Source organism: Ambystoma mexicanum, chromosome 5q (assembly GCF_040938575.1).
Source record: "Ambystoma mexicanum isolate Mex_15411 chromosome 5q, UKY_AmexF1_1, whole genome shotgun sequence".
NCBI lineage: Eukaryota > Metazoa > Chordata > Amphibia > Caudata > Ambystomatidae > Ambystoma > Ambystoma mexicanum.
Window position 1 is genome coordinate 472744003 of NC_090933.1, and position 15924 is coordinate 472759926.

Sequence of the window (15924 nt, forward strand, 5' to 3'; positions counted from 1 at the left end):
TGTGCTGCCTTTATTCTGTGCCTGGATTGGTGTGGTCTCCACCTGTGTTGTTTGTGGCCACCTGTCGCAGGTTTCTGCACTCCATGTTCCTGTTAATGCCAGTCCTGCGATGCCAGCGTTAACGGCAACCTTTTGGGCATTGTTACCGGTATGTGCATGCCTGTATTTCCATGTACGTGCACTCTGTATGTGCACTTGTCTGCGGCATGTCAGTGTCAACAGTGGGATCATCATGTCAATAATTGTCTGGTAGAATTCAAGATCATCCAGATTAGGTCCGTAGGTATTGACCAATACTGTTGGATGCCCAGCTACCTCACCCCACACTAGTACCTACCATACCAAATGGTCGACCTTGCTTCTAGTAAACCAGAAACCCACTGAGGGCTAGACTAGAGTGAGGACACCTCTTGCCTGTGTGGAGTATTCTGTGTAATATCTCAGAGGACCCCAAATTGTGGGCAAAGGAGGTGTTTACTTTCTGCAGAGCATGTGTCTCCTGTAACATCAGGATCGGTGGGCCATGTCTTGACACATATGCACTTGCTTTCCTTGCCTTATCCGGGTTGTTAAGGCCCTAGACATTCCAGATCATGAGCATGATTTGCAGCCCTCTAGCATTGGGACCCTTTGTTGCCATTTACAAAACACTCTGCCAACAAATGTAATCTGTACACACGTATTGCTCATAAAATTACTTGCAACATCAACAGTATTTTCACAAAGTTTAACCTTTTCACACCACCCCATCTCTTCCCACTTTCCTTCCCACCCCCAAAACATATCTACAACTGTTCTGGGGAGTCTGTTTACGCCACAACCCCCGAGTAACATACCAGACCAATCAGATTCTGGTTCAGGTTTAAGCTTGGACTTGTTAATGCTTGGACCCATCCCCCCACCGGCACCATCAACTCCAACTGGATGATGCACCCCCCTTTAATTTGTGGAACTTTCCCAGGGTGTGTAAGCAGCAGAAACCACGGCAGCTGCAACCGCCCGCTGCTGTCCAGGCAACTCTAAATCAAATGTATTGGTGCTATCAATTTGCTCAGGCTTATAGTGCAAAGCATAAAGGAAACACATGATCCTATTGCCCCACTATTGTATATATATATATATAATTGAGTTATGCATGTACACTAACTTTCACACTAGATTGTGACCTTATCAGCCAACGATTTGCATCTAGAGGTTATCACAAACGTGTACTAGATAAGGCGGTCCAACAAGTTAGCAAGATGGAGAGAGTTTATTTTTTGACTCCTAAAACAAGAGCAACCAATAACCAATCAAACAAATTGAGACTGATTACCCGATACAATGTGGACAGTCATACATTTCATACAGTGCTCAAGAGACAATGGCATTTTCTACAATTAGATGAAGACTTGTTCAAAGATCGCTTCTCGGCCTTTTGGCTAAGATCAAGTGTAGTACCCGTTTGGGAATTTTTTAGGGATCTCTATGAGTTCCTGAAGTTGTCTTGCAGTTTACCCAGGGTTTGCCTGGGCCCAGTAGTTAGGCACCGTTTTGTCAGTGGCCCCCAGTTGAATGATATACAGATTTAGGAGAAAGAAAAAATAAATAAATAATAAAAAAAATAATAATAAAAAAAAGACTTGTTCAAATACACAGATCACATGCCAAGTATCACATTTAGTAAAGCACGGACACTTAGGAATATTATATGTCCCTTTTTAATTTGTAATTTAAACAGGAGTGAGAATTGGTTACACTTGCTTCAAAATAAAGGATTCACCAAATGTGGACTTTGTTTGATGTGTCCCCATGCTTTGGAAACTAAAACTGTACGTTTTGATAGTATGGGCAAGTTCAATGTTGAATCATGTATCATGTGTAATTGCAAATATGTGGTGTACTGTCTTATCTGTGTGTGGAGTGTTTTATATTGGTAGCACCATTAGACCACTCAAGATCAGGATTAGAGAACATCTGCATACTATTGGTAACCAACAGGAAAAGTTCCCTTTGGCCATACATTGGCAATGTATGCATCAAATGGATGACAAAAGAGACATTTGTTTTGTAGGAATGGCTAAGGTTACATTGTCACAAAGAGGGGGCAATCCCCAATTACTTTTGAGACAATTAGAAGCTCAGTGAATTTGCAAGTATCGAACTGTGTACACAGGTTTAAACACAGGCCATGAATTATCTGTATTTTTATAGTCATAATCAACCTACATAGGGATTCTGCAATGGTGGTTCTCTGTTAATTGCAGCAATGTAATTTCATAATGTTAAGTATAGTGATCTCAATGTTTAGGTTATGTTATGAACTAGATGAGGATGAATTCTCTCCAACTAGACTTGTTAAGGATCAGGGATTTGATATGGGGGCCTTTTATTATGTATAGGGCCAAATGTCTGTTTTGAGCAACTTGTGCATAATTTCTTGTGTTATTGTATTGGTAATGTTTGTTTTCAGATGCTTTCCGAACTTATAGTAATATACAGCGATTGAAATGTGTCAGTATCATGTCAAAGATAAGTTCTATTTTTCTAATACATGGGCCCTCATTACGAGTTTTGCGGTAAATAACCAAATTTACTGGCATGCCGCTGCTACCAAGTCCGTTAAGCACTGCTGCCGGAATCAACATTTGATTCCGAGTCAGTGTGCCTGGAGAAAATGGACCGTTAACGCCCTCCAAACCCCACATAGTGGCACCCACGACGGAAGTGCCAGTACCGGAAGCAATATCTTTGCGCCGGAACGGGAAATGCTCCGGCGGCCATCTTTAAAAACACAATCCATTGCAATCCTTGACCGACAGGAGTGGAAAAGAGCTGCAGAGTACCAAGGCCCATAGAAGACCATGTCAGGGACAAGTGGGACTGTTAATCGCAGAAAACCACGGTTCAGCGAGCCTGAACTAAATATGCTTGCGGGCACTCTTGTCGAGAATGCCGATGAAGTGTTTGGAGGAGACTTGCGCAGGCCAGCCCAGATCAGGAAAAAGGCCATATGTACCGAAGTGGCCTCCAAAGTGTCAGCATTGGGCACAACACTCAGGGCCGTTAAAGACTGCAGAAAAAGGTGGGATGATTTGCGGCTCCGCGTAAGGAACCTCCTTGCAGCAGAGCACAGCCACAGAACAGCAGGCCACAGGAAGCGGACCACATACACCCTTGAAATTGCAGCCATGGGAGGAAAGATGTGCGTCAATAATCAACATGGACAGCATTGAGAGGGTCAGAGATGCGCAGCATGGAGCATCAACATCTGGAGATGCTGGTGAGTGACCATGATCAACATCCCAAAACCTGGATATGTGCCCCCAATGTCAATTTTGCTTTCCGTATGACAAGTAAGTGCCACCAAATATCTGCCACCCTGCCACACACCAACTAGACCATTGCACGTAAACATACCCCTACCAGGAAGATTGGCAACAAACCCTACAGACACACCTCACATGTCCCCTGCAATGCACACAGAACCACCATCAGCATGTGCAGAAATCCATCACTTACCACAACATGCCCTCTGTGCCATGCCATCACATGGTCCAATTGACCTCAGTCCAAGATGCATGCATCATTGCCACCAGTCACCAACATGCCACCCCCCATTCCCGTTCACGCAGACACACATTATTGCCTCTACGTACACTAGCATACCACTTCCCCATCACAGGCAGACTACACATGTCCATGAGCCATGGGAGCATGGACATGCCACCCATGCCAGAACACACCAGTACCACACCCAACATGCATAGCTCAATCCATGGCCACACAGCAAAACGTCCCTGCACAGCTCCACCCCGACTCATGTGTGCAGCAAGCCACTGCCTACACTGTGAGCATGATGATGCACATGACTATGAATGTACCAAGTTTGATGCATTGCACATTGGTTGCCACACATTAATGGGCTGCTGCACTGTCCCCCACAGGCACCTCACCAGAAAGTGAGGGCGAGCTTGCCCCAATGCCATCAACCACCGCTGCACGTGAACAGAGGAAGAAATCCACCCTCAGCAGCCAGGACCCCGGAACCAGCGGTAACAGACCAGAGCATGCAGCCTCAACCGGCCATCCCCCCTGCCACTACCATACACCTGCCAGCCAGAAGAGGAAGTCCACAACACCTTCCGTCAATCATCTTCAGCTAAAACAGCAACATTGGCCAACCTGGCATGTCATCCAAGAATACCTGTCATGAAGCCAGCGCCTCGAGGTGTTGAAACGGGGTCAACAGACATAAACATGCCTGGAGACCTGCATTCCCTAGCCCTGAGCATGCCTGCAGAGCCACTATCCCCAGTCATGCCTGACCTTCAGGACTCCTCAACACCCACCCATCTGCCAAACATGGGAAGTCCAATGTCTGATTCAAGGGCACGCAGCACCGTAGAGGCCACTGGACCCAGATCCAATGGCAATGTACCCCAAGATGAGGAGCCTGTATTTAGTCTATCAGGCCCCTGCAGCCCACCACCCATGCCACTGCCAGGACTCCGCCACATCTGTGATATTGAGGGCCGTCTCACCCGGATGGATGAGCAGCAGGAGGCTTGCCTGCCTTTGTAAGCCGTTACCTCACTGAAGCCGAGCTAAGCAGGCAGACAATTCAGGACCACACACGCAACACTTCTCGCATGCTAGCCTGGGCGACTGAGGCCGTTTACCAACTGGCCGAAGAGTGCATGAGGGGAATGAAGTCATGTCATCAATGGCTGAATCCATCACTTTGCTGGTCACAGCTATTGCCGGACAACGGCATATCATCATGCCACCGGTGAATTCTGATAGTGCTAGGCCAAGCACATCAACCCAGGGGAGCCCCTGGGCGGCGCTCACAGAGACTTACCCGTTTGCAGGAGCCTGAACCACATGTTATATTATAGGTATTTGTGTAAAGCGCACGTTCACCCAGAGGCATCTTGGCGCTGCGGAGGTGTCCGGTCCTGAATCCTTGTCCGCAGGAGCTGCTGAGCCCTACAGTCCCCCAGAGATGTGTAGAAAACTACTGAGGGTAACAGCAGCTGTCTCAACAACCGAGAGGGAAAGGAGACGTGGAAAAAATAAGAAAAGACACAGGTCACTCTCTCTTCAATAGTCTGAGCACCTGCAGAGGGATAAACACATACGAAATATTATTTAATTTCTACCAGAGTTTTCTCTCTATTCCCCCCTTGAAAGGTTGTATACCTGCTGTGCCTCCCTGAAGAGCTGGAAGGCCTGACTAGAAAGTTTCCTGCATGATTCTTTGAATGAAGAAACTCCTAGGTAACAGCTCACACCGAAGAAAGAGCATTATAACTACAGAAATAACGAGGTTCATAAAAGTTCTAGAGTTGATTTCTGGAAATAATTCCCTAGCCAGGGAAATAGAGTTCACAAGAAGAATGAGTGTCTCTTTCAAGGAAGTTGGAAAGCAACATTATCTGTCCAAATTGCATTGCATCCCAAAAGTTCACGTTCCAAGATCGTAGAGTTCACTGTATCTAATGAGGTCTTCAAGCTTTGAAACAGTCAATGCTTAGTTAATATGAAAGAAAAGTTTAAATTCACTCTCTCTTGCTGAATAGTTTCACCCCAGTGACTCCTTCTGATCAGTGATTCACATCAGTGTGCTGATCGCAATAAATTACACTTTCAACCTTTTAACATATTTTTTCCTAAACACAGAGCATATTCAGAACATTCATATGAATCTTTTGTTTTAGATAAATTGACTCAGTTTAATACTGATCACCTTGCCACATATTTAAAAGAGAGACACTAGCCTCTTAAGCATGCGGACGGGCGGCTGAGACCACAAGTAGGATTTCCTCGCCATCGAGTATGCTTCCCAAAAGTCTAACACAGTAAATCTAAACGGAAGTAGTGTCTTCATCAACTATGTTCCCGCTGCACATGGAGATACACTTATTAAATGAGCATGCGTGCAAGTGATACCAAAAGCAAACGCTACACCCGCGCGCATGCTCAGACAGCATTAGCTTTACTTGACAGGCACATGCCAGCAGCGGTTGAAAAATTCAAACTGCTCTTGCCACCGCGTATTAACTGAACATTAGATTCACTCTTGCTTACACTAGGACATTACTCTACATGAACAAGTACTTATGGAAATCTCAAAAGATAAGAACTTAAACGCATTTGCGTAATAAACAACTTTAACCTGCGTGAATGCAACAGATAATTTGAACTTGGCTTCCTGATACAACGCAGTACTGGATTCAATAGTCCTTCCCAGATAGGATTACCAACATACTACTACATACCTAAACTAACTAGAAAAAACAAAATGTGACCCTTGAAAAGAAAACAGTTCCTTGACCAGTCTTGGGAATTTACACAGGTAGTCGCTCCTCCGAATGAATTTAGAGCGCAGCGCTCCCACCAAATAGACCGCCTGTCTTGTCCCATGAAGTCCGTTCAGCAAACCTGTTCCTGTGTCTGCCAAATCAAAGTTTTAAGGGGTACATTAGGGCCTAAACCTCAAGACACAATATAAACAGGAATGTAGCAGCAACTCTTTTGTCCCTTTGTCTCCCAATCATCTTGCTGCTCCATCAAGACCAATCAGATTCCTGCTTCATTTCCACCATGCTGGATTGGGACATTCTCCCTCTCATATAAAGAAGGTTAAGGTTTGAACCAATCAATTCCAATAGAAATAAAGCATAACATAGGAAATTGGGGAAAAAAGGAAAAGGGAGCCCAGAGATAACCTAACAATAGGCAAGACATGCTACCATGAAGTAGTTTTTAGTTTACGGCGGAAAGCAAGGTGGTCGATAGTATCACACAAGGAGAGGGGCAGAATATTCCAGGCTTGAGTGGCAGCTACCGAAAAGGCACGACCTCCCTTGCGAACAAGCTTGTAGCGAGATACAGCCACCTCCCGGGTAGTTTGGAAGCGAAGCGGGGGAGCAGGTTGATAGGGAATAAACGTAGCTTGCAGATATTCCACTCCCACACCATAAAAAGCCTGGTGAACAATACACATGGATTTAAACAGAATCCGCTGGGCGACAGGGAGCCACTGAGTTGTCTCAACAGGGGAGTCATATAAGCTCCAAAAGGTGGATGGATGATGGAACTCGCAGCGGCATTCTGACGCAGCTGCAGATGTCTGGTGTGGTAGCCGGGTTGCGCCAGATATAGTTTATTACAATAATCCAATAAACTGACAACCAGGGCTCCCACCAACGATGCCTGGCAGGCTACAGTAATTATGCACCTAAGAGGGGCCGCAAATAGGCCTTGGACACCAGTGCGTGGCTGGAAGTAGTTGTTGGGGAAGGGATGTTGGGGTAATGGTGGAGGCAAAAGTGGACTTGGGGTTGGGCTTTGTGGGGTGGGTGGTGTTGGATCTGGGTTACTGGGGGCGGGTGTGTTGGGGCATTGGTTTTGGGGACGTCGGTGTTTTGGGAGTGTATACGTTCATAAGGGGATAGATGTGTATGTTGAAACAATGCTATAGTGTACATATTTCAGCAGACATCAATACACTGGTGTTGCAAAGAAACATTTGCCTGGACATTCTTTCTTGTGTGTGTAGGTTATTTCATGATGCACAGTTCCATCACCCAGTATGACCCATGCCCATTCCCATGTCTCCATGATTACATCAAAAATAATTTGCAACAAATGCTTGTCATGTGGCCTGTCCATCACGGCCTTGGTGTTGCTGAGGGATTCCATCATCATCATCATTATCCTCCGGTGGCATCATGTACATGTCTGGGGGCAGGGGTACATTACGACGGATGCACATGTTGTGCAACATTGCACAAACCATCAAAATTCGCCCCACCCTCTCGGTACCATAGATAAGGGCACCCCCAGACCTGCTAAGGCAGCGTAACCGGCTTTTCAGCAGTCTAAATGTATGTTCGATAGTCACGCGAGTCCGTGCATGGGAGCTATTGTAGGCCACTTCATGTCTGTTGCGTCAACGCCTGATTGGGGTCAGCAGCCAGCCCATGAGTGGATACCGGCATCACCTGCATGTGAGCCATAGAAAGGGTACCTATGATGATTTGGTTCATTTGATGTTGTCACAGGCAGGTTCAATGTTGACCACAATGATGGACAGAGACAATTGATGACACGACAATGCATGCTGATTCTCATCATCTGTTTCCTACAAGAGGTACGTAGGCCTGCTACTTCGTTGGGTTGGTTGCTGCAGTCACTGACACATGGCACATGGAATGGACACCTGCACAGGCACAATTAATGTCAGACTCTGTGGCCTCACATTCAAGGTATCAGTTGACAATGTGAGAGGAGTGTGCATTCACAAGGTGGAATCACACATATGCAGTGTCTCATCATAATCGGGATACTGGGCTTGCAACCTCATGTGTGTGTTCATGGTGTGTATGTTGGGCAGGCTGTGGTAGGTAGGTCCACTTCCACTTCGGACTGTGGGTTCCTTTGGCCTACCCACTCCCTCTACACTTCTTTCCCTTCCTGGTTGTGTCTATGTGTTTCGACAGGGTTCACAGTGCATTCATTCATGCAATGTGCACCCCACGTGGCCCACCCAGGAGGCAGCTTTCCAGTGCTGGCAACAACCCCCCCCCCTCAATCATTACCCCACATGGTCCACCCAGCAGGAAGGTTCCCAGTACTGGCAACAAAGCAGCCTCTCCTCCCCAAGCATTACCCCACATGGGCCACCCAACAGGCAAGTTCCCAATGCTGGCAACATAGCCCCCAACCCAATCATCAACGCGTATGCCCCTGTGGTCAGGCTCACCCAACAGCCATGTATGAGGTCCGGCATGTCGATCCATGTAGCAGGGCAGTGTGGAGTTCCGCAGGACCATTGTGTCGTGTGTGGAGCCTGGCATAACACACCATCTGTACATTCAGCGAATGGTAGTGCTTTCTGTTGCGGTACATCACCTCCACGACATGCCACACCACCAACTCAACATGTGTGCAGTCTATTGCACCAATGACGTTGGGCATGCCTGCTATTGCATGGAATGCAACTTTGGTCACATTGACCTCTGCTGCAGTCTGTGGCATGCATATGTGTTCACGTACATGTTTGAGGAGTGCTTTGAGTACCTGGGTGAGCACAAGGGAGAAGCAGGGTTGTGATATCCCATGCAGTTGACCCACTTTGTGCTGATAGGTTCCTGTTTCCAAGAAGTGGAGCACACGCACTACCTTCAGCAGGGGGAATGGCTGTCCGGATGTTGATGACGCTCACAAGTTCATTGTGTATGTGGTCCACTAGTGTGGTTATTGTGTCCCTGTCCAGGAGGTACATGGTGTTGAATGGTTGAATGGGCTGGCCCGTTGTCGGGGAATTGGTGGCAGCCTGCAGGGCACAATGGCCTGCACATTGGGTATGAGCTGTCCCCTTCTCACCCTCCTTCTCCTCCTGCGCATTTGCTGCATGGCCTGGCTCACTGCCGCCTCATACAGTAGCTGCGCATGCTTGTACTCCTGCTCCAGCATTTTTGCTTTGGGAGGGGTGTGGTGTGTGGGTGTGCTGCCTTTATTCTGTGCCTGGATTGGTGTGGTCTCCACCTGTGTTGTTTGTGGCCACCTGTCACAGGTTTCTGCACTCCATGTTCCTGTTAATGCCAGTCCTGCGATGCCAGTGTTAACAGCATCCTTTTGGGCATTGTTACCGGTATGTGCATGCCCGTATTTACATGTATGTGCACCTCTGTATGTGCACTTGTCTGCGGCATGTCGGTGTCACTGACACGGCTGGTGTGTGTCAGGGCCGATACTGGCAAGGGGGAAGTTGTTTACGGAGGGTCCGTGCTGGTGCCGGTGGCACCGCCTTCATGGGTCGTAATGCTCCGGTCTGGTAAACGATGCCGCTACTCCCTTACCGGTATCGTTATTACTGGCCCGGCAACCTTGTGATGAGAACCATGGTGTTCGCAATCTAGTGCGCAAGTTAGTGTACATGCATAACTCAATTATATATATATATATATATGTATATATATATATATATATATATATATATATATATATATATATATATATATATATATATATATATATATATCACTGACAAAAGACCTTTTTAAAGGGACATTATGGTTATGTTGCCCTAAGAAAAACCTACCAAATTCAATGCAACAACTATTTCAAAGTGACATTATAGTTACTTTGCACTAATAACTACCTATCCATATTATGGTTACAAGTAAACCATAAAAAACCAGAAATTCGCCAGTTATGGTAAGCTAAGCTACCATAACTCGCACCACCACTGTGCACAGCTTAGGCTAAAAACCATCAAGTGGCACATGCGCTTCCCCAAATATCGCGAGGCACGCGCCCCAGTGAAGCTGGAGCTGTACTTCTTCCCTTTGCACAATTTTTTTCCAACACTCCCTTATTGGGTACTGTTTAACAGTCACGCATGCCTCCGCCAATAGCATGCACAACCTCGGCATCTAACACTATCAGTTCCGTATGAGACTCAATATGTACCGTTAAACATTCAAAGTACAAGTCTCAGGTCATTTGCAAATACCTCCAGTAGAAAGGTCTGTGAAACGATCCAAGACTTCTGCATCCAGATTCATGCACATCGCCATGATTGGGGAAACAAATTTCAACCAGGGTAGGGGATTTCGTCTTTAGTGGCTGCTCTGAAAGGAACCTTTTTGGTTTTTGCTCTTCATCTGAGTTTCTGTTTTGTTTGCCTCCTTATATTGTTACAGGATTCTCTTCAATGCTTTTTGCACAGTGTAAAACAAAATACCATTGCCAATAGTGGTAAAAAAAATGCCATTTGCATGGAACCAGTGCAAATTGTGCTCATTAATGATGTCATAGTCCTTGGAGAACATCCCAGTAGCGCACATAAATTGACACATGCTTCTATTTATAAAACACCTTCCGACCTCTGGCACGGGGAAAATTACACCGGCATGGTCCCATGCTCCTCTTGGTGGTATGTTTGAGAAAACCACCTTGGCAGTGGGAAAAATCTGCATCACTTCTTCCATCCACTTCTTTAGGCAAAGGACCAAATGTCTACACGACATGTACCCCAAATGTACAGCTCCATAATGCAGTACAACAACAACAGTACCGACAGAGACCACACATCTGCAAAGGTCAACCATACTGCCGAAACTGCTCTCGTAGACATTGCCCCAGAAAGCCCACACTCCTTCCAACACAAAATTTGCAGCCATGCCTCTTTGTAAGGTATACCTGGAAAGATCTTGCACACAGGTATCACCCGCAATTAGCACCCTGCGTCTCTCCATCTCTGCCACCCTCACTACACAGACTAATGGGAAAAAATAGTACTGGCCCTTCCTGTGAGGCACACCCTCTACAACTGATTGGCTAATCTCAACAATTCCATTTCCATGCACACCATGCTTAAAAGGGCAGGATGTGGCACGTGTGCTTTCCCAGCTACAGCTAGGGACATCCCCCAGTAATGCTGGGACAATCCTTCTTTCCTTTCCACTCCAGCCATGCATCCAAGGTGCTAGGCCCTCACCACATACAACCACCACACACAACACGTCATAGTACACCTTATGTTCAAATTCTCATGTCACGTGCACTCCCCATCTCCAATTGAGCCTGCCACCTTTCACCCTGGCCACATGTTTGCATGCATGGCTGCATAGCGTTGCATTCGGTGTGTTGAACTGTATGTGGGTGGCTGTGTACAACCTACAGCCTTTGGCCATGCACCCAAGAATGTAGACCTTGCCCACACCCACCACAACGTAATGTAGCCCTGCATGTGAACATGTCACCTGGTACCACAATCTACAAACATACCACAGCCACCAGCACTCCTACACAACCTCCACACCGTGATACAACTATGCATGGACACATGTAACAGTTAGTAGAATCTACAAACACAACACCGCTTCTGGCACCCCTACCCACTTTCTTTCACATAGTATGATTTTACTGACAACCGAACCACAAACTGTTCACTACATTGGCCCTGCACCCACCACGCGATTAAGTGCAAACAATGAATACTTCAAAGTGCAGTACAGTAGTCAGTAATATGTGCAATGGACACTACCCAAGCTGATAAAATATTCAGTTCACCCCTATCCACTTCTATGTACACCCTACTTCAACACAGCACCCAGTGGACACACTGCAGGAGTGTTCACTCCATTAGCTCCAGGCATGGACAAAAAACGGTAGGATGTGCTAATAATCACCACACCCATGGAACCAACAATGTATGCAATCCTCACAAACCACACACAGAATGCAACAATGTCAAAGCTACTTGAAAGCAGCCACATAGTTGTCTATGCAGGGCCTCCACCCATGCCTCCAAGGCGCTAGGCCCTCTCCACACACAACACACCATAGTACACCCTATGTTTAAATGATGCTCATGTTTGCAATTGAGCCTGCCAGCTTTCATCCTGGCCACATATTTGCATGCATGGCTGCATGACGTTGCTTTGGGTGTGGTGAACGGTATGTATGTGGCTGTGTACATGGTCCATATTTTACATGTGTGATGCTGAGTACTTTACTCCTTGGAGCAACACCTTAAACCACTTCCTAAAGCAAGGGTGTTATAAGGGCCAAAACATAGCAAAAGCAAATGGTCACATGTGGCTCCCTAATGTGCAACATGTGCAATGATCTACACCATATGCAAATGTACTCATAGCAACTCACTTCTGCTGTTCTAGCAAGTCTACAATGTCTACTCTACGCCCTCTGCAACTTATCCAGAATAGGACTGCGAGACTTGTCCTTGGCCTCAAGACCACGGATCGTATCTCTGCAGGATTGAAATCTCTGCACTGGCTCCCAGTGGCTGCGAGGAGTAAATTCAAAACCCTCTACATCGTCCACAAGGCCTTCTGGGGCCTGGGGCCACAATACCTTCAACTCTCTCTTCCTAAAAACCTTCCTTCTTTATCTCTTTGCTCATCTGCCTCAAATTCCCCCAGGATCAGTCGCTTCTGCAAGCAACGAGTTGGTGGTAGATCTCTTTCTTCGGCCGGGGCCTCCATCTGGAACAGCCTCCCTAATTCTCTGAAACTTAAGGAGAATCATCTTTGGTTCCGTAAGCACCTCAAAGCCTTTCTCTTTGCGTCTGCTTTTTCTCCTCCTCTCCCTTGCTGATTTCCTGGCTGACACTGAAACTGCACTGGTTACCAGGCCACCCTCTGATCTCGGGCCCAGGTCCACTTCCCCGCCATCCGGACTCCTGCACTGCCCTCCCGGCAACCCCCGCACTTGGTGACTGTTTTCTGTATTCTTACGGTCCCACTTCCAGCACTTGACACCTGACGTCTGCACTTACCCTCTCACTTGCCACCTGCTGGCCGTACTTTTACTTATTGTTTATTTATTGTTTTATCCCATGTACTGCACTGCCCTATCCCCCTTGGCCCCGCACTTCTCCCCTTCCCATGCACTTTCACGATCTAAATGACATCTGGCCTAGTAGGACCGTTGTCTGTCTTCCCTAGGTTCCCCCTCCCTTGCCTCGTCGTGCCTTGAAACACTTATGTATAGGTGCGTTATAAATGCCATATCGTATCATATCATGGCCAAGAGACTATGGCCGCAGCACGTGTGTCCAGCCGCAGTCTCAGCCACCTCTGACTGCATTGGCTGTCCGTTCAAGTCGGGCCCCAACAATGCTGCACAGTCATATTGGGGTCTGGTTGTAGCTAGGAGACAGCAACAGGATGCACCTGCAGCTGCAGCTCAGCGAGATGATGCATTGTGTTACCCCTGCAGAAGTGGAGGTTATGGCAGTGCTCCTCTGAACTTTCTTCAGATGTCAGAGGGACCTCTACACGGATGGTGCAGGGCCCACCACTCAAGTCCCACCACGGGGCATGTGCCATGCACCGTGTAGACCGCGGTATTCAGCCGGTGGGGCAGGGATCACCCGCAAGCACGAATGACCCCAAGCCCTGCTTAAAGGGAAAATGATGCAGGCGACCTTGGCGGGAGGCCTGGACTCCTCCTCCGATCCATCTCAGCCCAGCCGGTACCAGCAACCTCAGATGGTGCAGAAGTGCGGAAGGTGAATCCAGCTTTCACTGAAACCTGCAGCTGATGGCTCCCCCCACACAGTGGCCTATCGAGTCTTGCAATCTCCCTCAGCAGGGTGTCCCAATTCACGGAAGCCCCACACGGGTGGAGATCCCCACCTCTCACCTCTCACGGCAGACTAACAACAAGAAATCCTCATTCGTTACAAAACGAAGGAACCTCCAAGTGAGATATCAACTGCACCAAACCTTCTGTCACTAAGTTTTGCCTCTTTTGTACGGAAAAATAGCACCGTTGAGGATATTTGAATGTTTAGGATTTGGCCCGAGACAGAGCCTCACAATCAGGCAGCCATCTCCTTACTGCTCAACAGCGCCCCCCATACATTCATGTTTACCATACAGTGAATGTTCCTTGGTTGTGTTTGGATCTTTATGTAGCTGTCCATATTAGATTTGACATTTTTCTATCATTATCTGTACACATACAGTGTGTTTGTTGTACATATAAATGGTGGCAGCTCTATGTTTCAGAGTGTCCTGTTTTATTATGTAGATTGATTCATGATATTTTGTACTAAGAATGAATCAATACTTTTTCAATGAATAAGTGAGACATGCCATTGTGCCTACATCACTAATACACAACATGACAGGATTGTGAGCTTCATCTGTACTTGTAATAGGGAAATATTGTTCAAAACAGAACACATATTTATCACTACCATTTTAACCCGTTAGCAGCAAAAGGGAAGGGTAGCTGTTCACTAATGACAGAACTACAATGTTAGTAAGGGCCCATGTTTGTATGGGAAGGAATGTCTCTGTCTAGGGCCTTCCGAATTTGGTTTATGTATCGTTTCTGGCACATTGTTTAAGTAGAAAAATAATGTATTGGTCATACTTTCATGTTGCTAAATATTAACACAATTAAGGTAAGCAGTAGGTAGTAAATGTCAATATTTTAAAGATGCATAAAAGCTACTCATTTTCCCGCATGTTCCCATGTGCAGTAAAACCATGCTGGAATTAGATGTAAGAAGCTTGAAACAAACAGTAAAACCTACTACTATGATTGTTCAGAGTGGGTGCACAGTTTTCTGATTGTTGAATCAGGATGTGTGAACAAACTACCAGATTTTACTAAAGGGGTATTAATTTATTTATTTGTATTTATTTTTTCATTTGTATAGCGCACACACACCCTCATGCATCAGGGCGCTGTAAAGAACAAGGTACATGTGTCCCAGAGTCAAAATACATAGCATACTGGTAACAGAGGTGGTAACCCCCTCCCATGCCATCACATCGGGTATGTCATACAGTTGGTGGATTCAGTGTTGATCGAGTTAGTCAAATAGCCAGGTCTTAAGAGCTTGGCGGAAAGACCAGTATGATTCCTCCGCCCTTAATGCATGAGGCAGGGAGTTTCGATGTGTGGCAGCAACGACTGAGAATATTGACCCACCTGCTTTGGAGCGCTGGAACTTGGGTTGAACCAATCTATGGGTGTGGGAGTTATAGTGGGCCTGTTGGAGTGGATCTTGGCAATTCTTTTCACCTTGAAGGGCAGGGCTGAATTAGAGATGCACGTGTGGTTGATTGAGAGTGTCTTGAATGAGATTCTTTCTCGGATGGGGAGCCAGTGAACAGCTATCTGGCAGCTGATATGTGTTCTGACATTTGAATATTCAGGGCAGCATGTAGGGCATTGTTTTGGAAGGTCTGGAGTTTTTGTTTGTTATGGGCTGAGGTACCAATGAAAAGAACATTACAGTTGTCGAGCCAAGCACCTACCACTGCATGGGCGATCGTCAGGCAGCTGTCTGGTAAGCGGAAGGATCTGGCAGCATTTAGAAGTTTGGTTAGATATGCTGCTGAGCATGATATGATGCTTATTTGGCAGTTTAAGGAGAGTGTGCTG

At 46.6% G+C, this 15924-nt stretch overlaps 1 pseudogene; it reads left to right on the top strand.

Moving 5' to 3' along the window:
* The first annotated feature begins 1401 nt into the window (after positions 1-1401).
* Positions 1402-1535, top strand: LOC138499010 (U2 spliceosomal RNA; annotated as a pseudogene).
* The last annotated feature ends 14389 nt before the right edge of the window (positions 1536-15924 follow it).